Source organism: Pseudonaja textilis, chromosome 1, assembly GCF_049901715.1.
Source record: "Pseudonaja textilis isolate UNSWEBS1 chromosome 1, rPseTex1.2, whole genome shotgun sequence".
Lineage (NCBI taxonomy): Eukaryota > Metazoa > Chordata > Lepidosauria > Squamata > Elapidae > Pseudonaja > Pseudonaja textilis.
The window spans coordinates 13,311,583-13,329,594 of NC_141990.1; the positions used below are offsets into that span (position 1 = coordinate 13,311,583).

Below are 18,012 nucleotides of genomic sequence, written 5' to 3' on the forward strand. Positions count from 1 at the left end.
CGATTCTCAGAGATTGCCTGGAAGGTTTTTTTTCAGAAGTAGTTTATCATTGTTGGTTGCCTAGGGTTGAAAAAAGATGATTGGCCAAAGGTCAACCAGCTACCTTTGTGCCCAAGGCAGGTCTAGAATTCATGGTCTCCCTGTCAACCCTGAAGCTGACCTGACTGAAGCCATCTTGACAACTTCAGTGTTATCATACTGGAGCTGGAGGATAAGGATTTGAGATAGCTGGGATTTTGAAGCCTAAACAAAATACTTTCTCTTGGGAACCAAGGACATTCTCACACCTGGGCAGAGGAAGGCAAAGTGATGTCACCAGGCAACCAGACAGAGCCATGATTGGACCACGTGACTGATTGTTTTGATGAAATTTTACTTTTAATTGGGTGAAAACCATGGGAACCTTCGGAGTTGGTTTTCACCAGATCTCTGCCAATTTGATATATCCAATAAAGCTATTCTTTGAGGAATCTACCTACCTTGGAGTTTTGCTTGCTAAGGGTCTATTACTCAGAACCCTGACAGTCCCATTTCTATCCTGATGCCTTAACTACATCGGCCAAACAGGCTGTCAATACAAGTAGTCCCTGATTTTTGACCACATCTGAGCCTAAAGTGTTTGTTACTGAGACAGTAGTTAAGTGAACTTTGCCCCATTTTATAACCTTCCTTGACACAGTTGTTAAGGGAATCATTGCAGTTGTTAAAGGAGTAACACCATTGTTAAGTGAATTTGGCTTTCCCATTGACTTTGCTCGTCAGAAGATTACAAAAGGTCATCACACGACCCTGGGACCCTGCAACCGTCATAAATATGAGTCAGTTGTCAAGGATCTGAATTTGGATCATGTGACTATGGCGGCTGCAGTGGTTATAAGGGTGAAAAATGGTCATTAGACACTGTTTTTCAAGGCCGTTATAACTTCAAATGGTCACTAATCAAACTGTTGTAATCCTTGACTTATGGTCACAATTGGGACCAGAATTTTTGTTGCTAAGCAAGGTGGTTGTTAAGGGAGTGAGGTCTGACCTTATGACTTCTGTGGCCACGGTTGTTAAGCAAATCCAAGGTTCTTCTATTGACTGTCAACCCTGAAGTTGTCTGAACTGCGGCCATTTTCTTTTTGTAGTTTTCTCGAGAGAGTTTCTTCTTCTCCCTGCTTCAGAGCTGACACAGCCTGGAGTAAGGGGCCGGGGGTGTGTATGTGCAGAGATAGCTGGGCTTCTTTCCCCTGGGAATCAAGGACGTTGGTAGAGGTGTTCGAAGGGTGGAGACTCAGATCACCTAGCAACTGAGCTGTATGCGGATTGGACCATGTGACTGGAGACTCTGAGGGGAAAGTGACAAAATTTTATCTTTAATTGAGTGAAAAATCGGCTGCTAGTTAGAGCCAGTTTTCCAGCAGGAATATGCCAATTTGATATGTCCTAATAAAATGCTCTTTGACGAAATTGCCTGACTCAGAGTTCTTATTGAATGGGATATATTATTTGGAACCCTGACATTGACTTTGCTCGCCGGAGGCCAGCTAAGAAGGTCACAAATGATGAGGATTTCTTAGGATGCTCTCTCATTACATACACATGACAGGTGTCAACTCATAAAGCGTTCCTATGCCTGTTTTACAGTTGCCATAAACAAGTGGAGGGGCGAGAGGAAATCTGAAGGATTAAAACCAGAAGTACATTCCACATTTATCTTACAAAGATTGTAACTATGCTACCAAATCTTCTGCCCCGCCCCCCAAATCCTTAATTGGAGAATGTGATTGATGATACCCAGATCAGATCGATGATTGGTGAAGGTGCTTCACTGGAGAATCTGATTTATGATACACCCAGGGGGGGAAGGAGGAAACAGGATCACGGGTGTCTGTAAATTACGTTTGGCTTCATACAGGCGAATGCCCGATGTGTTGCTCCTAATAAATCTTCTGGATTCTTTTGAAGCTTGGCTTGAGGCTCATGATTTAATTAGGACAATCGCTGGAATCCTGACAGACAGTTTTTAAGCATCTGAATTTTGATGACACGACCATGGGATGCTACAACTGTCATAAGTGTGAAGACAAGTGCAAGTCACTTTTTCCAGTGCTGTCATAACTTTGAACAGCCACTAAACAAATAGTTGTTACTTGAGGCCCTGTGCTAAGTAAAGTTGGGAATGTAAATGAGTTTTAAAAGCTGGTGAAAAGCTAGTGAGTGGCGTGTTGTTTTTTTTGAGACAAGGAATGAATGGATGCTTGTGAAGAGACACGAAATGGATCGCTTCTCCCCACTTTGTGACGCGGAAGTGAGAAACACATTAGGAGAAACATCGAAAGAGGTTGAAGGCCGTGGGAGTGGGCGCCCAATGCCCTGGAGATGCAGATAGACACAGTCACAGTCCTGAGCTCAACATGCATGGCAGAAACAGTGATTCATTCTGTCTGAATGGGATGCTGGTAGAGTCACTGCATTTGGCACAGCTATTTTGAGAGCATGGCAATATCTGAAAAAATATGGTTCCCATGATAGCCTGTTTACAAACCCTGTTTAACATTGCTTTTGCCTGGATCACTGCAATGCTTAATTGCCAGAAAGACATTACAGAGCCTGGACTTCTTCTGCCATTATATTTCAGCAGGGCCAATAAAAGAGGGCGGAATTTTTTGCAGTTTTAGAACACTGGCATAAATTTCTCCAATGACTTTTTCTTCAAAGAAAAAAAAATATTCTCATATGTAAAACCCACTTTACCCAATGGGCAATTACTTTGTGCCTCCTTATGAACAATCCCACCGGGCTCAAGGTCAACTAAACCTTCCATCCTTCCGAGGTCGGTAAAATGAAGACTCAGATTATTGGGGGCAATATGCTGACTCTGTAAACCACTTAGAGAGGAATGTAAAGCACTGTGAAACGATGTATAGATTACAGATTAATAGAGTTAGAAGGGACCTTGTAGATCATCTAGTCCAACCCCAACCCAAGCAGGAGACCTTACACCATTTCTGACAGATGGCAGCCCACTCTCTTCTTGAAAGCTTCCAGTGATGAAGTTCCTACAACTTCCAAAGGCAACTTCTGTTCCATTGGTTGATTGTTTTCACTATCAGAAAATGTCTCCTTATTTCCAGGTTGAATCTCTCCTTGTTCAGTTTCCATCCATTGTTCCTTGTCTGGCTTTCGGGTGCCTTGGAAAATAGCTTGACCCCTTCCTCTCTGTGGCAGCCCCTCAAATATTGGAAGACTGCTATCATGTGTCCCCTAGTTCTTCTCTTTACTAGACTAGCCGTGCCCAGTTCCTGCAACCGTTCTTCATGTTTTAGTCTCCAGTCCCCAAATCATCTTGGTTGTTCTTTTCTGCACTTTTTCTAAAGTCTCAACATCTTTTTTATAGTGTGGTGACCAAAACTGGATGCAGTATTCTAAGTGTGGTCTTACTAAGGCTTTACAGAGTAGCATTAGTACCTCAGTTGATCTTGATTGTATCCCTCTGTTAATGCAACTTAGGATTGCATTGTCTTTTTTGGTTGCAGCTGCACACAATTGGCTCACATTTAATTGGTTGTCCACTAAAACTCCAAGATCCCTCCCACAGTTACTCCTATTGAGCCTGGTTTCACCAAGTTTATATGTGTTTTTCTTGCCTAAGTGTAAGACTTTACATTTCTCTGCATTGAATTTCATTTTGTTAGATAGGGCTCAGTATTCAAGTCTAAGTGCTATATAAGTCTAAGTGCTATTGCTATTGTTATACATGCAGCCTCTTTGATATTGGCAGAGAATGGTATCCAAGAAACTGGTTTGAGCAACATTGTTTGTTTATTTTGAAATTCTGATTGAATATGAATGCGTTGGTTGAATTCCTACAATATACTAAACCCCAAATCTGATTTACCTAAGCTACAGGTCGTCCTTGACTTACAACCATTTGTTTCATGATCGTTTAAAGTTACAACGGTACTGAAAAAAGTGATGTATGACCATATTTCAATGACCTTTCCAGCATCCCCACAGCCACATGATCAAAATTTGGGCAACTGGCATGTATTTATGACGGTTGCAGTGTCTTCTGGGTCATTTGATCACCTTTTATGACCTTCTGACAAGCCAAATCAATGGGGAAGCCAGATTCACTTAACAACCGCATTACTAACTTAACAACTGCAGTGACTGACTTAACAACTGTGACAGGAAAGGTTGTAAAATGAGACAAAAACATCTGTCTTAGCAGTAGAAATCTGGAGCTCAACTGTGGTCATACGTTGACCACTACCTGTATTGGCATGCTCCACCGAAACAAGTAAACTCTGTTTTGGTATAACAGGATGCCCTGGTTCATACAATTTGCAAAGAGTGTTGGGTTTCCTCAGAACAGTGAACCACAAACCACCCAATTTTACTGAAGATTGATGACAGCGTTGCAAGATAGTGTCAACTCATAAAATATTTCTATGGTCTTTTTGGAATTGCCAACAGAAAGGGAGGGGGAGAAAGGGGTTTGAAAGAGCAGTGCGGCAGCTTGGAAATCAAAAATGTATTCCATAAATAGTTTTTCAAAGATAGTAACTAGGTAACTGAACTTTCTACCATGCAAATGTCTAACTGGAGAACATGATTGATGACTCTTGGCTATGGACCTGTCCAGTAGTAGGATTCAAAAGTTTTTACTACCAGTTCTGTGGGCATAGCTTGGTGAGCGTGGTGTGGCTTGGTGGGCATGGCAGGGGAAGGTTACTGCAAAATCCGCATTCCCTCCCCACCCCACTAACCTGCTTTCCAGTTCCATTCTCCTGTGCAAGGCAATGAAAGAAAACCCAGCCGATCAGCTGGGACTTGGGAGGCATTCAAAAGATAGGGGCAGGGCCAGTCAGAAGTGGTATTTATCCGTTCTCCGAACTACTCAAAATTTCCGCTACCGGTCCTCTGGATGTATCTCATTGGAGAATATGAATTATGCTACACACAGGGGGTGGGGTGGGGAAACCCCAGGGTCAAAGGTGACAGTGAATTATGTGTCTCAGAGTCGGCTACTTCCAGGCAGTGCCAGAAATGTTAATTCCCAATAAATCCTTTTGAAGTTTTGGATGTTAGGCTCAAGAGTCATGATTTAATTGGGGTAACTGCCGGAATCCTGACAGGGAAAATGCAAAATATAATACAAATATAGTTCGTTGTGGAAGTGACTGCCTGTGAAGGCTCCTGGATTGGGGCTGAAAGGCAAAAGCAGAAGAATATGCTCCATCCTATATTTGAGTAGACCAGGTTGCCCTGATAAATAAATAAATAAATAAAAACATAGTCCAGGCAAGAAGCACACTGAGAAACAATAGCTCTATCTTTTTCTATGGCGCTTCTCAGTCATCCAGGTTGTGGTTGTCCCAAAGGTGCTGTTTCAGAAGGCACCTGGACTTTCTTGTTTTTTCTTTGAAGACATTTTGCTTCTCATCCAGAGAAGCTTCTTCAGCTCTGACTGGATGGTGGAAAATGGAAGGATTTATATACCTTGAAGACAGTTGGTCATTTGCATTCTTTTAGAGAGTTGTTGAGGCCATTTGGAGGTTTGTCTGTGTCCTCAGGGTCACCTGAGTAGTGCAAATGGGTGTGGAGCCTTCTTGGAACTGCTGAAAGGACTGTATTGTGGAGCTGTGCTTTCTGCAGTATATTTATCTCTGCCTGTGTTCCTCTATCTTTGCTATATGGTTACCTTAATAGAATCTTGCAAATCTGAAAGTATACTTCCCATCCCCTACATTTACTCTATCAAACCTAAGGAGAGTTCCTTCTGAGAGTACTTTCACCACACCCTCCTCCATAGGATTCATATTTCGTTTATCAAAGGGTTATTTATGCTGTAGTTCTTCCCCTTGTCTCCCAAGGTCATTCACACATACCATTATAAAATGTGTGCCAGTGGAGAACTCCCAGTGGATGGTGTGATGGCTCAGCGGTTACAACACTGGGCTTGTTGGCTTAAAAAGCCTGCAGCCCAGGTTTGAGACCCAGGCAACACTGATGGGGTGAGCTCCTCTTCACACCTCAAGTCTTTCCAACTTAGCAGTTCGAAAGCATGAAAGTGCAAGTAGATAAATAGGTACCACTTCAGTAAGAAGGTAACAGTGCTCCATGATGTCATGTTTGTCACATGACCTCAGCAATGTCTTCAGACATAGCTGGCTCAATAGCCTTGAAACAGAGATGAGCACAGCCCCCTACAGTCAACAACGGCTAACAGAGTAAAATCTGCAGGGACTCCTTTACCTTTTATAGAACTTGCAATCATGCCTTTCTGGTAGGAAGACTCGGTTAAGTGGTGCTTCTGTATCAATGCACACAAGAGCCACAAATGACTTTCAAGAATGTGTGTGGAATGGTATATATGATTGTTCCACTAAAAATAACTTCTGTTTCCTATTATGCTCAGTGCTTGCTCAGTACACGTTGAGCCCCTCAAGGTTGTTCTCTTGTTTTCGGGTAAGCTGTGCTTGCCTGGGAATCTGGCCCTATCTTAGACAGCATTGCAAAATACGCACTCAAATAGAAATAGAATAGAGTTGGAAGGGACCTTGGAGATCTTTTAGCCCAACCCACTGCTTGGGCAGGAAACCCTACACCACTGGACAACTATTTGACAAATAGTTGTCCAACATCTTTTTAAAAACTTCCAGTGTTGGAGCATTCACAACTTCTGCAGGCAAGTTGTTCCACTGGTTAATTGTTCTGTCAGGAAATTTCTCCTTAGTTCTAAGTTGCTTTTCTCCTTGATTAGTTTCCATTCATAGTTTCCAAATACATTCTCAGTAAAGTAAAATTTAAAACACATGCATTTACATTTCCAAGATTGCAGAGGGACTGTAAACTGAAGGGCCAGGGTAGGTAAGGGTAGATGGCCATTGTCAAAGAACAAGATCTTGTTTATGTGGTTGCCAAGAATCAACACCATGTTGAACAGGGGAAAGGGGAAAAGATAAAGAAAAGCACTGACTTCCTTTGATGCAGAAGAATAAGGTAGTAACATAAAACCTCAACTTTTTACTTTTATATGATAATATATATATACCAGCCATTTCTATAACAACAAACCTATCTAATCAGCAAAACCCAAAATCTAAGTTTCGTTTTTTTCCCCACCTCAAGCACAAAGTCCAGAAGCGGTTTCCGAGTAGAAACAAAATTGTGTTCTTTTCAACCATCAAAACAATCAATTTATCCATCTCTGCTAATTCCATCAACTTTTGCAGCCATTCGTCCATTGGGGGAACCCAAAAGGTACTTCCGACTTGGTTCCATACAGAGAGAGAGACAGAGAGACAGAGAGAGAGAGAGAAAGAGAGAGTGTTCCGACCCAGCCGAAGTCTTCGAGAGCAAACACAGATAAACTCAATAACTCAAAATTTCATGGCTTTAATTTACAAATAAACCTCTTTGTAGATAACGGATGGCTTGCAGCCAAGTAGTCCAATTAGGAAAATCTTGGCAGAAGTATTCACATAAATCAGAGTCTGTAATCACACACTGAGTCCTTCCAAAGTTTTTGCCTTTGGCAAAAACCGTTTAAAACCAGGCTTATGTTCCCTGGAGGCAGGGGCCATTACGTTGCATCCTTACTCCCGAGTCGCCTGTGCTGCTCCAGCTGTTCTCTTCTACGAATCATCCTGCGCTCACGCGCACTTGGCACAGGCCCCTCAGGAACCTCCTCATCACTGGTGCCAGCCCCCACCATCCCTGAAGGCAGCAGTCGACTCCCTGATGGTCCCAGCCCCTCATCTGAGTCCTCACTGTCTTCCACCGTCCGCACCTGCTGCCGGCTAACCACAACACAGAGAGAGACAGAGAGAGAGAGACAGAGAGAGACAGAGAAAGTCATGTGACTGCATTTCAGGTCCATGCCAACCTTTCTGATTCATTTCAGTGTCCCATGGTCACGTGACCTGATTTACAAAGTTATTTTTTGAAACTGGCCTCTTATAATCATGGTGTTAGCTTAACAACCCCAAAACAGGATGCAAAATTGGGTCATTCACACATGGGTGCTTTGACTTATGACCATCATTACATACAGCTGAAATTCTGGACTCCATTACAGTCATAAGTTGTAGAGTATCTCATTTTTTTCCTTGTTTCATTATGCTTGCCCTACTTATCACTCCCCCACTCCAATTATAATAAGATATGGTAATTCATTTTTTTTAAAAAGGCACCAAAGAAAGTGAGGTTGCCTTTCACTCATTACTCATAAAAGTATATAGCTTTTTTTACTGTTCATTAAAAGGAGCAACATTACCAGAACACTAAGCATGCTACAGCAGAATAAAGCTATTTATTACCCGCTACTTATAGTAGATGTAACAAACTATTAGTGAATGCAAGCTTCTTTTGAATTATGTGCATTGTCAAAATACCCAAAACAAAAGGCAGCCATTGTTGCCTGAAGTAACATAAGCTGCAGATTTTTATGACATATTTGAGCTGTTATAGATACCTTTTCCTTCCTTCTTGGTATTGAATTCCAGCTCTCTGTAGGCTCCAAGCTAAACAACTGCTGAATTTATTCCAGGAATTAGGTAACACTAATGTACTGCAACATTGATTTGATATAACCTTCTCCAATTGCTCACTCCGAGCCTCCAGCCAGGATAGACCTATAAAGGAAATAAAACTCCACACAAAGGGAGGCATACTTTAATAAGAAAAATTAATAATAATAAAATAGAACAGCAAGTGTCTAACTTTGAGGACTGAACTAAATAACAGAATAACAGAGTTGGAAGGGACTTCGGAGGTCTTCTAGTCCTACCCCCTGTTCAAACAAGAAACCCTATACCATTTCAGACAAGTGGTGGTCCAATCTCTTCTTAAAAACCCCCAGTGTTAGAGCACCCACAATTTATGAAGGCAAGCCATTCCACTGGTTTTGCCAGGCTCCATGATTTCTGCTTGACTCTTTCCGGCTGCCATAGATACGGGGGGTGGGGGGGGAGGAATAATTGGGGCTCGTGGGGGGAAGCGTGTTGGAGGTTGAAGTTGTGTGAATTGTAAAAGTTGGGATGCTTACTTACTGAGCAAATGCAGCCACTTAATCTTTTTCTAGGACAAAGTCAACCGTCTTGGCATGCCAGATGTGTGAGAAGCCACCTGAAGATATCCCCACATGACATTATACACAGCTCAGATTGGGTGTCCAGTTTGAATTATTGGGGGTGGGGACATGGGATAACTTTCTATATGTAATTTCCATGCCTTTTGCTTCAGACCTTTTATTTCTTCTGTTGCTACCAGTTCATATTCAGTAAAAGTCCTTTTCTCTATAAAAATGGAGTCTAAGGTTTTCTTTCTTGGATTTTGAACGGAGACATACCTGACAGGTTTATTGTTTTAAGTGTCAGGAAATTTCTCCTTAGTTCTAGATTGCTTTTTTCCTTGATTAGTTTCCCTTCATTGTTTCTTGTCTTGCTTTCTGGTTCCTTGGAGAACACTTAAATAATTTAAATATTTAAATAAAGGACTTTGGAGTACCGCTTCCATTGTTGCTCCAGCTTTTGTACGGTTCTCTTAAGTCGGCTGTGTGATGTGTACAAATTTTCGCTGATAAACACACATACACTACCTGTGAAGTGAGTAGTATGCAGAGGCTTGCTTACTCTTAATCATTATGTGGAAGAAATTTATTAGGCTGGCATTTAAATGCAAAGGTGCTTGACTTTCAGTTCCTGAATTTATATGCAAATAGAAATACAATTATATGCCAAAGTTTACACATTTTCTATTTTCTTTTTTCTTCCGATGCTGTTTGCAGCATAAACTTGTTCATGTGTATTATGGAAAAATTCTCCCTAAACAGTCCCTAAACTAGTCCTAAGCAACACCCCAATCAGTTGCCCAGACAAACAATCAAACAGTAAACAACATCCTAGCTAAATGTTCTGATCAAGGCTTCCTAGACCGTAATTACTCACACGTTATTTTAAAAACAAGTCTTATTTTATTGCAACGCTGGGAATTGTTTTCATTCCCAGCTGGTAATGAATTTCAAACAGTCCCTCAAGATAAGCACCCACCTTTCTTTTCTGTCAGTAACAGAAGTATTGAATGAACTAGAAAAAAAAACCAACCGAAGTACAAAGAGCTTCAAGAATGAATCGGAACCAAACGAACTACTTTGCTTCCTGCAAAGGTTTCATCATCTTTTCCTGTCCTTTATACTTTATGGGAGGGGCAATCACCTCCCAGCCTTACTTCTGAGTCGCCCCTTTTGTTTTAGCTGCTCTCACCTTCTAGCAGCTCTGCACACATGCGCACTAGAACAGCCCCCCCGTGTCCTCTGCTTCGCTGATGGCAGACTCTGGAGGCTCCGGGTGCAGGACCCCACTCCCAGATGGTCATGGCTCCATCTCTGCATCAGATGCAGGACCCTCGTCTGAGTCCTCTCCAGACTCCCGGACTAATCCCCTTTCTTCCCCACTGTCTGAATCCACTGCCATCTGCACAGGCTGCCGGCGAACCACAACACTAAATACCACCAAGAACACTCCTGCCATTACCGACAGGGCAAGCCCCTTGTATATTATAAGCAAAGAGATGAAGGTGGAGTTCTGGCCTACAGTCAGGAGGCTGTGAGTTCAATCCTAGGTAGAGGCAGTTATTTCTCTCTCTGAGCACAGTGAGAACATAACTGCTGAAAAAACCTCTGCGTTGGTGACAGGAAGGGCATCCGACCAGTAAACATTCGGCTCAACTCTGCAAAGGATTATGGGGCCATTAAAAGAGGATAATGATTTATGGTATGTTAATTAAGATAAAGTCTCTCATCTGAAATGCTTCTTCCCAGGTTCTTGACACCTGGCTTAAGATGACACTTACCAGATGTCTTCAAAAAGGAGAACATGTCCTTTTTTTATCCTGATGTTGTCCATCCAAGAGGCATAGCCTTAAAATTAAATATTATCCAGATTTTTGACTGTCTTGGAGTTGTCTTTGGAGGGAAGGAAACTGTTTTTACAGCAGGAGTCATTCAAACTTTTGTGTATCGTGACCTTGTAAGCTGCCTCCTTCTTTTTTACCCTTTGTCCATTGACAGACCTGACATTCTTGATTTATGTTAGTTAATTGATTTTCTGATTCCGGCATTCAGCTTCAATCCAGCCCCTTCAAATCTACAGTGTAGTCTGTAGAGCACAAAACCCTTCCTATATTTCTATGGTGAAATTTGAAAAGCATATTGTCATCAATTTTATATTATTCCTAGCCATATGTTCTGGAAAATGCAATGATATGTTGGAAAAATATGACAATTAAAAAGCCAGTCTTTCTAATACTGAAAAAAAAAATCGTGTCATACACATATGGGCCTAGGTAGATTCTGCATATATATTTTTTGCTGTAATATTTGTTATGAAATTTATATAAGAAAGTTAAACATTATGTCCTGCTCCCCATTTATTATTTATTTATTTATTTGATTGATTGATTGATTGATTTTTTTTAAAAAAATATTTCTATACAGGTAGTCCTCAACTTACAACAATTCATTCAGTGACCATGTGAAGTTACAACAACACTGAAAAATGTAACTTATGACCGTTTTCAACATTGATGACCTTTGCAGCATCCCCATAATCATGTGATCAAAATTCAGAGGCTTGACAACGGTTTCAAATGTATGACTGTTGCACTGTCCAGGGGTCATGTGATCAATTTTTGCGACCTTCTAAAATGAGGACCCAGATTGTTGGGGGCAATAGGATGACTCTGTAAACCGCTTAGAGAGGGCTGGAAAGCACTGGAAAGCGGTATATAAATCTAAGTGCTATTGCTAGTGCTATTGTTAATTCTCATTATTTAACAGACCTCAATCATCAGATATCTTTCTCAGGAGGAAATGGGACAACTTGTCCTGGCCAACTCGCTGCAGTCAACTCACCATGGCCAACTTGCTGTGGCACAATTTAGTGATTCTATTCAATTATTTAAAATAAATTAAAAAATATTTTAATTTTTGCCATTCACATTTTATTCTGTTTCTTCTTTTGTGTCTTTTCTTTCATGATTCTGTTCCACCATTTCTTTGGTATCAATGTAACTCTTGTCCTGCAGTGAGTTCTCCTGCAATGAGTTGGCCATGGTGCGTTGGCTGCAGCAACTTGGCCGTGGTGAGTGGCTGTAGTGAATTGTCATGAGCCCTTCTCAGCAAGTATTTAAGATAAGTGCTTCCATGGTTCCTGCTTGACATAATGCAACACCACCAACTACTCTAATGAGACTGCCTGCTCATCTCTGATACTTTATCACAGAATTATAGACAGGAGTGGGATCCGACCGGTGTAACTACCGGTTTGGCGAGTTTACATTTTGCCTGACATGCGCTGCGCACGCGTGTATATCATCGTCATCTAACTGCCTGGACAGCTGAGCAGCACTGCGTGCAAGTGCACAGAGGTTGAAAAAGCCCTTTTTTCCTGCTTTTTCAACCACAGCTGTGTCGCACAAAGCAGCTGCGGTTGAAAAAGCAGGAAATAAAGGTCAGGTAAGAGCCCGGGCAGGCAGGTGGGCCAAAACAGCAGCAGACATAGAACCAGTTCTATGTATGCTCTGTTTGCTGCTTTTCAGAGCAACCGGTTCTACAGAAGTGGACTGAACCGGTAGAATCCCACCCCTTATTATAGAGTTAAAAAGGAACTCAGAGGCCTTCTAGTCCAACCCATGGCAGGAATATTCCTATTTCCTCAGTCAAAGTTTTGCTCAATTTTGGTTTGAAAACCTCAGTGATGAAGCTACCAGGACTCCAGGATAACTATCACTGTCAGGAAATTCCTTATTTCAGATTTGGCTCTCTTTGGTAAAGTTTTCTTCCTTGGTTTTTTGGACCTAGCCTTGGAGCTGCGGAAAATAAATACACATCCTTTCCCCTGTGACAACTCTTCAAGTATTAAAAGGCTGGTGTCACATCCTCTCTTAGCTTTCGCTTCTTAAGTTGAAACCTATCTAGTTTCTTTGACCATTGTTAATAGGATTTAACTTTCAAGCGGCTCATTGTCACTCTTCTCTGTGCGTCTTCTGATTCCTTGGTGTCCTTCTTGTGGTGTTGAGAACTGGCTTCAGTAGTCCATGTGTGGTCTCCTTTGTGCTGCATAGTGGAACAATCAGTTCCTTTGATTTTGACAATGTACCTCGGTTGATCCCACCCAAGATTGCACCGGTGGTTTTGATAGCTGCTGGCTACTGGCTCCAATTTAAAGCGCTGTCTGCTGAAATCCTTTCATCCAGGAAATTTCACTTTCTTCCTTAATTTCCAGATGATTGAGGTTGCTAACAGGGGAACTAACTCAAAAAAATTACTGCAGAATAATGGAAATGAAAGGGTCCTTGGAGATCTTCTAGTCCAGCCCCTGTACAAGCAGGAGACCGTATAACATTTTGGAGAACTATCTGTCCAATCTCTTCTTAAAAGCCTCCAGTCATTGATGGAACGTCCACAACTTCCATAGGCAAGCTATTCTATTGGCTGATTGTTCTCACTGTTAGGAAATTTCTCCTTAGTTCTAGGTTGGATCTCTCCTTGATTAATTTCCATCCATTGCTTCTTGTCCTGCCTTCAGGTGCTCTGGAAAATAGGTTGGCCCCTTTTTCTTTGTGGCATTCTCTCAAATATTGAAATGCGGCTATCATGACACCTGTATTCCTTCTTTTCACTAAACTCTACACTGGGGTATCCAACTCGATTTCATGGAGGGCCGTGTTTGACCTCGGGGGGGGAGTGGGTGTGGCCAGGGCGACATGGCCAGCTTGATGTCACTTGTGTCGGGGGCACCTGTGGTGGTCTGAGTACCCTGCTAGCAAAAACAGACTCCCAAGCTCCATTTTCGGCTGCAATGGCCTCCTGCAGCCTCCACTTTTGCTGGCAGAGGCACCGTGTGCCTTTGCTGTTTCCAGGGCAGCCCCGTGGGCTAGATCTAAGCACCCCGTGGACCGGATCCTTGAGCCTTGAGTTTGACACCCTTGCTCTATATTAGGGGTCTCCAACCTTGGCAACTTTAAGACTTGTGGACTTCAACTCCCAGAATTCCTCAGCAAGCTTTGCTTTGCTGGCAGAGGAATTCTGGGAATTGAAGTCCACAAGTCTTAAAGTTGCCAAGGTTGGAGACCACTGCTCTATATGGTCTTCATGTAGAACTCTAAGTGATCTGGTATGCATTATTGGAATAAGTTTCTGCGTTTAGCTTTTTAGTGGTCAGAATTAACAAAATGACAGACATCGTCTTGATCAATACATGTAATCTGATAGCTTTCTAATTCTAAGCTAATATGAAGGACACTGAGCTTAATGCAGTGAGTAATGTAGATTAATGGTTATTAGCTTTGATGGCAGCAAGATTGTTTCTGAAAGCCATCTGCCAGGAGACCAGTAGATTTCCTTGTGCAGTTAATTGGCCACAGTGAGAACAAACTGTTGGAATAAATGAGCTAGGGATCTAATTCAGCAATGCATTGCTTTTTTTTTTTTTACTAAGACAGGTAATCTTTGACTTACAGCCTTAATTGAGCCCAAAAATTCCATTGCTAAGCAAGGCAGTTGTTAAGTGAGTCATGCCCCGGTTTATGACATTTTGCCATGGTTGTTAAGCAAATCACTGAACTTGTTAAGTGAATTGTGTGGTCATTAAGCGAATATGTCTTCCTCCATGAACCTTGCTTGTCAGAAGCGCCCTAAGAAAGTTGCGAATGCGAATCCCAGGACCTTGGGGCACTGCAGCCATCATAAATATATACATGCGAGTTGCCAAACACCCAAAATGTGATCATGTGCTTGTGGGGGTGCTGCAATGGCCATAAGTGTGAAAACTGGTCATAAGTCACTTTTTTCAGTGCTGTTTTGACTTTGGACAGTCATTAAACAAATGGTTGTAAGTCAAGGACCACCTGTATAGTCATATTAAGTCAATAAGGTCTATAATGCTTTCTATTCAGTGTATTTAGTGCTACTATTTTTCTCTCAAAGCATCAGTAGTTAGATAATGAATAGGAAGTGTTTGATCAGGGTATAAGACATATTCTTATACTCTGGACTAGAAGACCTTGAAGGTCCTTTCCAACTCTGTTATTCTATTCTATTCTATTCTATTCTATTCTATTCTATTCTATTCTATTCTATTCTACTCTACTCTACTCTACCCTACTTTATCCTACTTTATCCCTGTCCCTATCCTTATCTCTAATGCAAGAATTTGACCAAATTTCACTCTCTGGAATCTCAAGCTAGAAGAAGACAAAGCTATCTAGTACGTTCTGGTTTTTGTCTTTCTAGAATCTGGTTGTATGTGTGTGCATTTGTGTTTCATTTCTATCCTGTTTAATAAGTTATTGGTGTACTTCGTTTACATTCATTATTCATTCATCTCAAATCCTAGTAGGGCTGAGAGAAAATCAATTCTGAAATTTTGGAGAGAGCAACTGCTTAGTTTGAGATCAGCGTTTCCATCTCTCTAGATACCAAATACGTATATGTGATGTGGAATATATACTGTATTGTGTGTGTGTGTGCATAACTGTATCTCTCTCAAAGAGTGACTCTGGGCAGTTTAGAAATAAAATGTAATAAAAAAATAAAGGCTGCATATAAAAAAAATTAAAACTGAGGCAAGGATATATTGTTCCATACAGGTAATCCTTGAGTTACAACCACAATTGGGACCAGAATTTCCACTAGTAAGCAAGGATGATGCCAGGCTAGTCTCTCCTGATTTTATGATCTTGTTTGCCTTGGCTGTTAAGTGAATCACTGCAGTTAAGTGAATCATTCAGTTGTTAATCGAGTCTGGCTTCCCCCTTTGACTTTGACTGTTGGAAGCCAGCTGGGAAGGCTACAAATGGTGAACACGTGATCCCAGGATACTGCAATGGATGTAAATACATTTCAGTTGCCAAGCATCCTAAATTTGATCTGAGTGCATGACCATGGCAATGCCACCAAAGGTCTTAATTAAAAGGACTTGGTCATAAGTCACTTTTTCAATGCCGATGTAACTTTGAATGGCCAACAAACAAAGATTGCTGATGTGATTCCTCTCTGATTCTACCCAGATTAACTGGTATGTTAAAATTTATGAAATTGCTATTCCAGTCATTTCTTTCTCCCAAAGGTGCTTTTTCAGGAGGCAACTAGACTTTCTGTTTTTCTTTGAAAACATTTCACTTCTCATCCGAGAGGCTTCTTCAACTCTGACAGCGGTGATTTCCTCAGCCATTTTCGGCTTGCTGTTTCTAAGAGGCAGCCCGTGGGCTAGATCTAAGCACCCGTGGACCGGATGTCCTTGAGCCTTGAGTTTGACACCCTTGCTCTATATTAGGGTCTCAACCTTGGTAACTTTACTTGTGATTAACTCCCAGAATTCCTCAGCAAGCTTTGCTTTGCTGGCAGAGGGAATTCTGGGAATTGAAGTCCACAAGTCTTAAAGTTGCCAAGGTTGGAGACCACTGCTCTATATGGTCTTCATGTAGAACTCTAAGTGATCTGGTATGCATTATTGGAATAAGTTTCTGCGTTTAGCTTTTTAGTGGTCAGAATTAACAAAATGACAGACATCGCCTTGATCAATACATGTAATCTGATAGCTTTCTAATTCTAAGCTAATATGAAGGACACTGAGCTTAATGCAGTGAATAATGTGAATTAATGGTTATTAGCTTTGATGGCAGCAAGATTGTTTCTGAAAGCCATCTGCCAGGAGACCAGTAGATTTCCTTTGTGCAGTTAATTGGCCACAGTGAGAACAAACTGTTGGAATAAATGAGCTAGGATCTAATTCAGCAATGCATTGCTTTTTTTTTTACTAAGACAGGTAATCTTTGACTTACAGCCTTAATTGAGCCCAAAAATTCCATTGCTAAGCAAGGCAGTTGTTAAGTGAGTCATGCCCCGGTTTATGACATTTTGCCATGGTTGTTAAGCAAATCACTGAACTTGTTAAGTGAATGTGTGTGGTCATTAGCGAATATGTCTTCCTCCATGAACCTTGCTTGTCAGAAGCGCCCTAAGAAAGTTGCGAATGCGAATCCCAGGACCTTGGGGCACTGCAGCCATCATAAATATATACATGCGAGTTGCCAAACACCCAAAATGTGATCATGTGCTTGTGGGGGTGCTGCAATGGCCATAAGTGTGAAAACTGGTCATAAGTCACTTTTTCAGTGCTGTTTTGACTTTGGACAGTCATTAAACAAATGGTTGTAAGTCAAGGACCACCTGTATAGTCATATTAAGTCAATAAGGTCTATAATGCTTCTATTCAGTGTATTTAGTGCTACTATTTTTCTCTCAAAGCATCAGTAGTTAGATAATGAATAGGAAGTGTTTGATCAGGGTATAAGACATATTCTTATACTCTGGACTAGAAGACCTTGAAGGTCCTTTCCAACTCTGTTATTCTATTCTATTCTATTCTATTCTATTCTATTCTATTCTATTCTATTCTATTCTATTCTATTCTACTCTACTCTACTCTACTCTACTCTACCCTACTTTATCCCTGTCCCTATCCTTATCTCTAATGCAAGAATTTGACCAAATTTCACTCTCTGGAATCTCAAGCTAGAAGAAGACAAAGCTATCTAGTACGTTCTGGTTTTTGTCTTTCTAGAATCTGGTTGTATGTGTGTGCATTTGTGTTTCATTTCTATCCTGTTTAATAAGTTATTGGTGTACTTCGTTTACATTCATTATTCATTCATCTCAAATCCTAGTAGGGCTGAGAGAAAATCAATTCTGAAATTTTGGAGAGAGCAACTGCTTAGTTTGAGATCAGCGTTCCCATCTCTCTAGATACCAAATACGTATGTGTGATGTGGAATATATACTGTATTGTGTGTGTGTGTGTGCATAACTGTATCTCTCTCAAAGAGTGACTCTGGGCAGTTTAGAAATAAAATGTAATAAAAAAACAAAGGCTGCATATAAAAAAATTAAAACTGAGGCAAGGATATTGTTCCATACAGGTAATCCTTGAGTTACAACCACAATTGGGACCAGAATTT

The 18,012-nt window shown here is 41.2% G+C and overlaps 1 protein-coding gene across 2 annotated transcripts in view; it reads left to right on the forward strand.

Annotated features, from left to right (window-relative positions):
• The window catches only part of CALN1 (calneuron 1), a 234,738-nt gene that overhangs the window by 124,400 nt on the left and 92,326 nt on the right, over positions 1–18,012 (forward strand). The gene's annotated exons all lie outside the window — the stretch shown is intronic.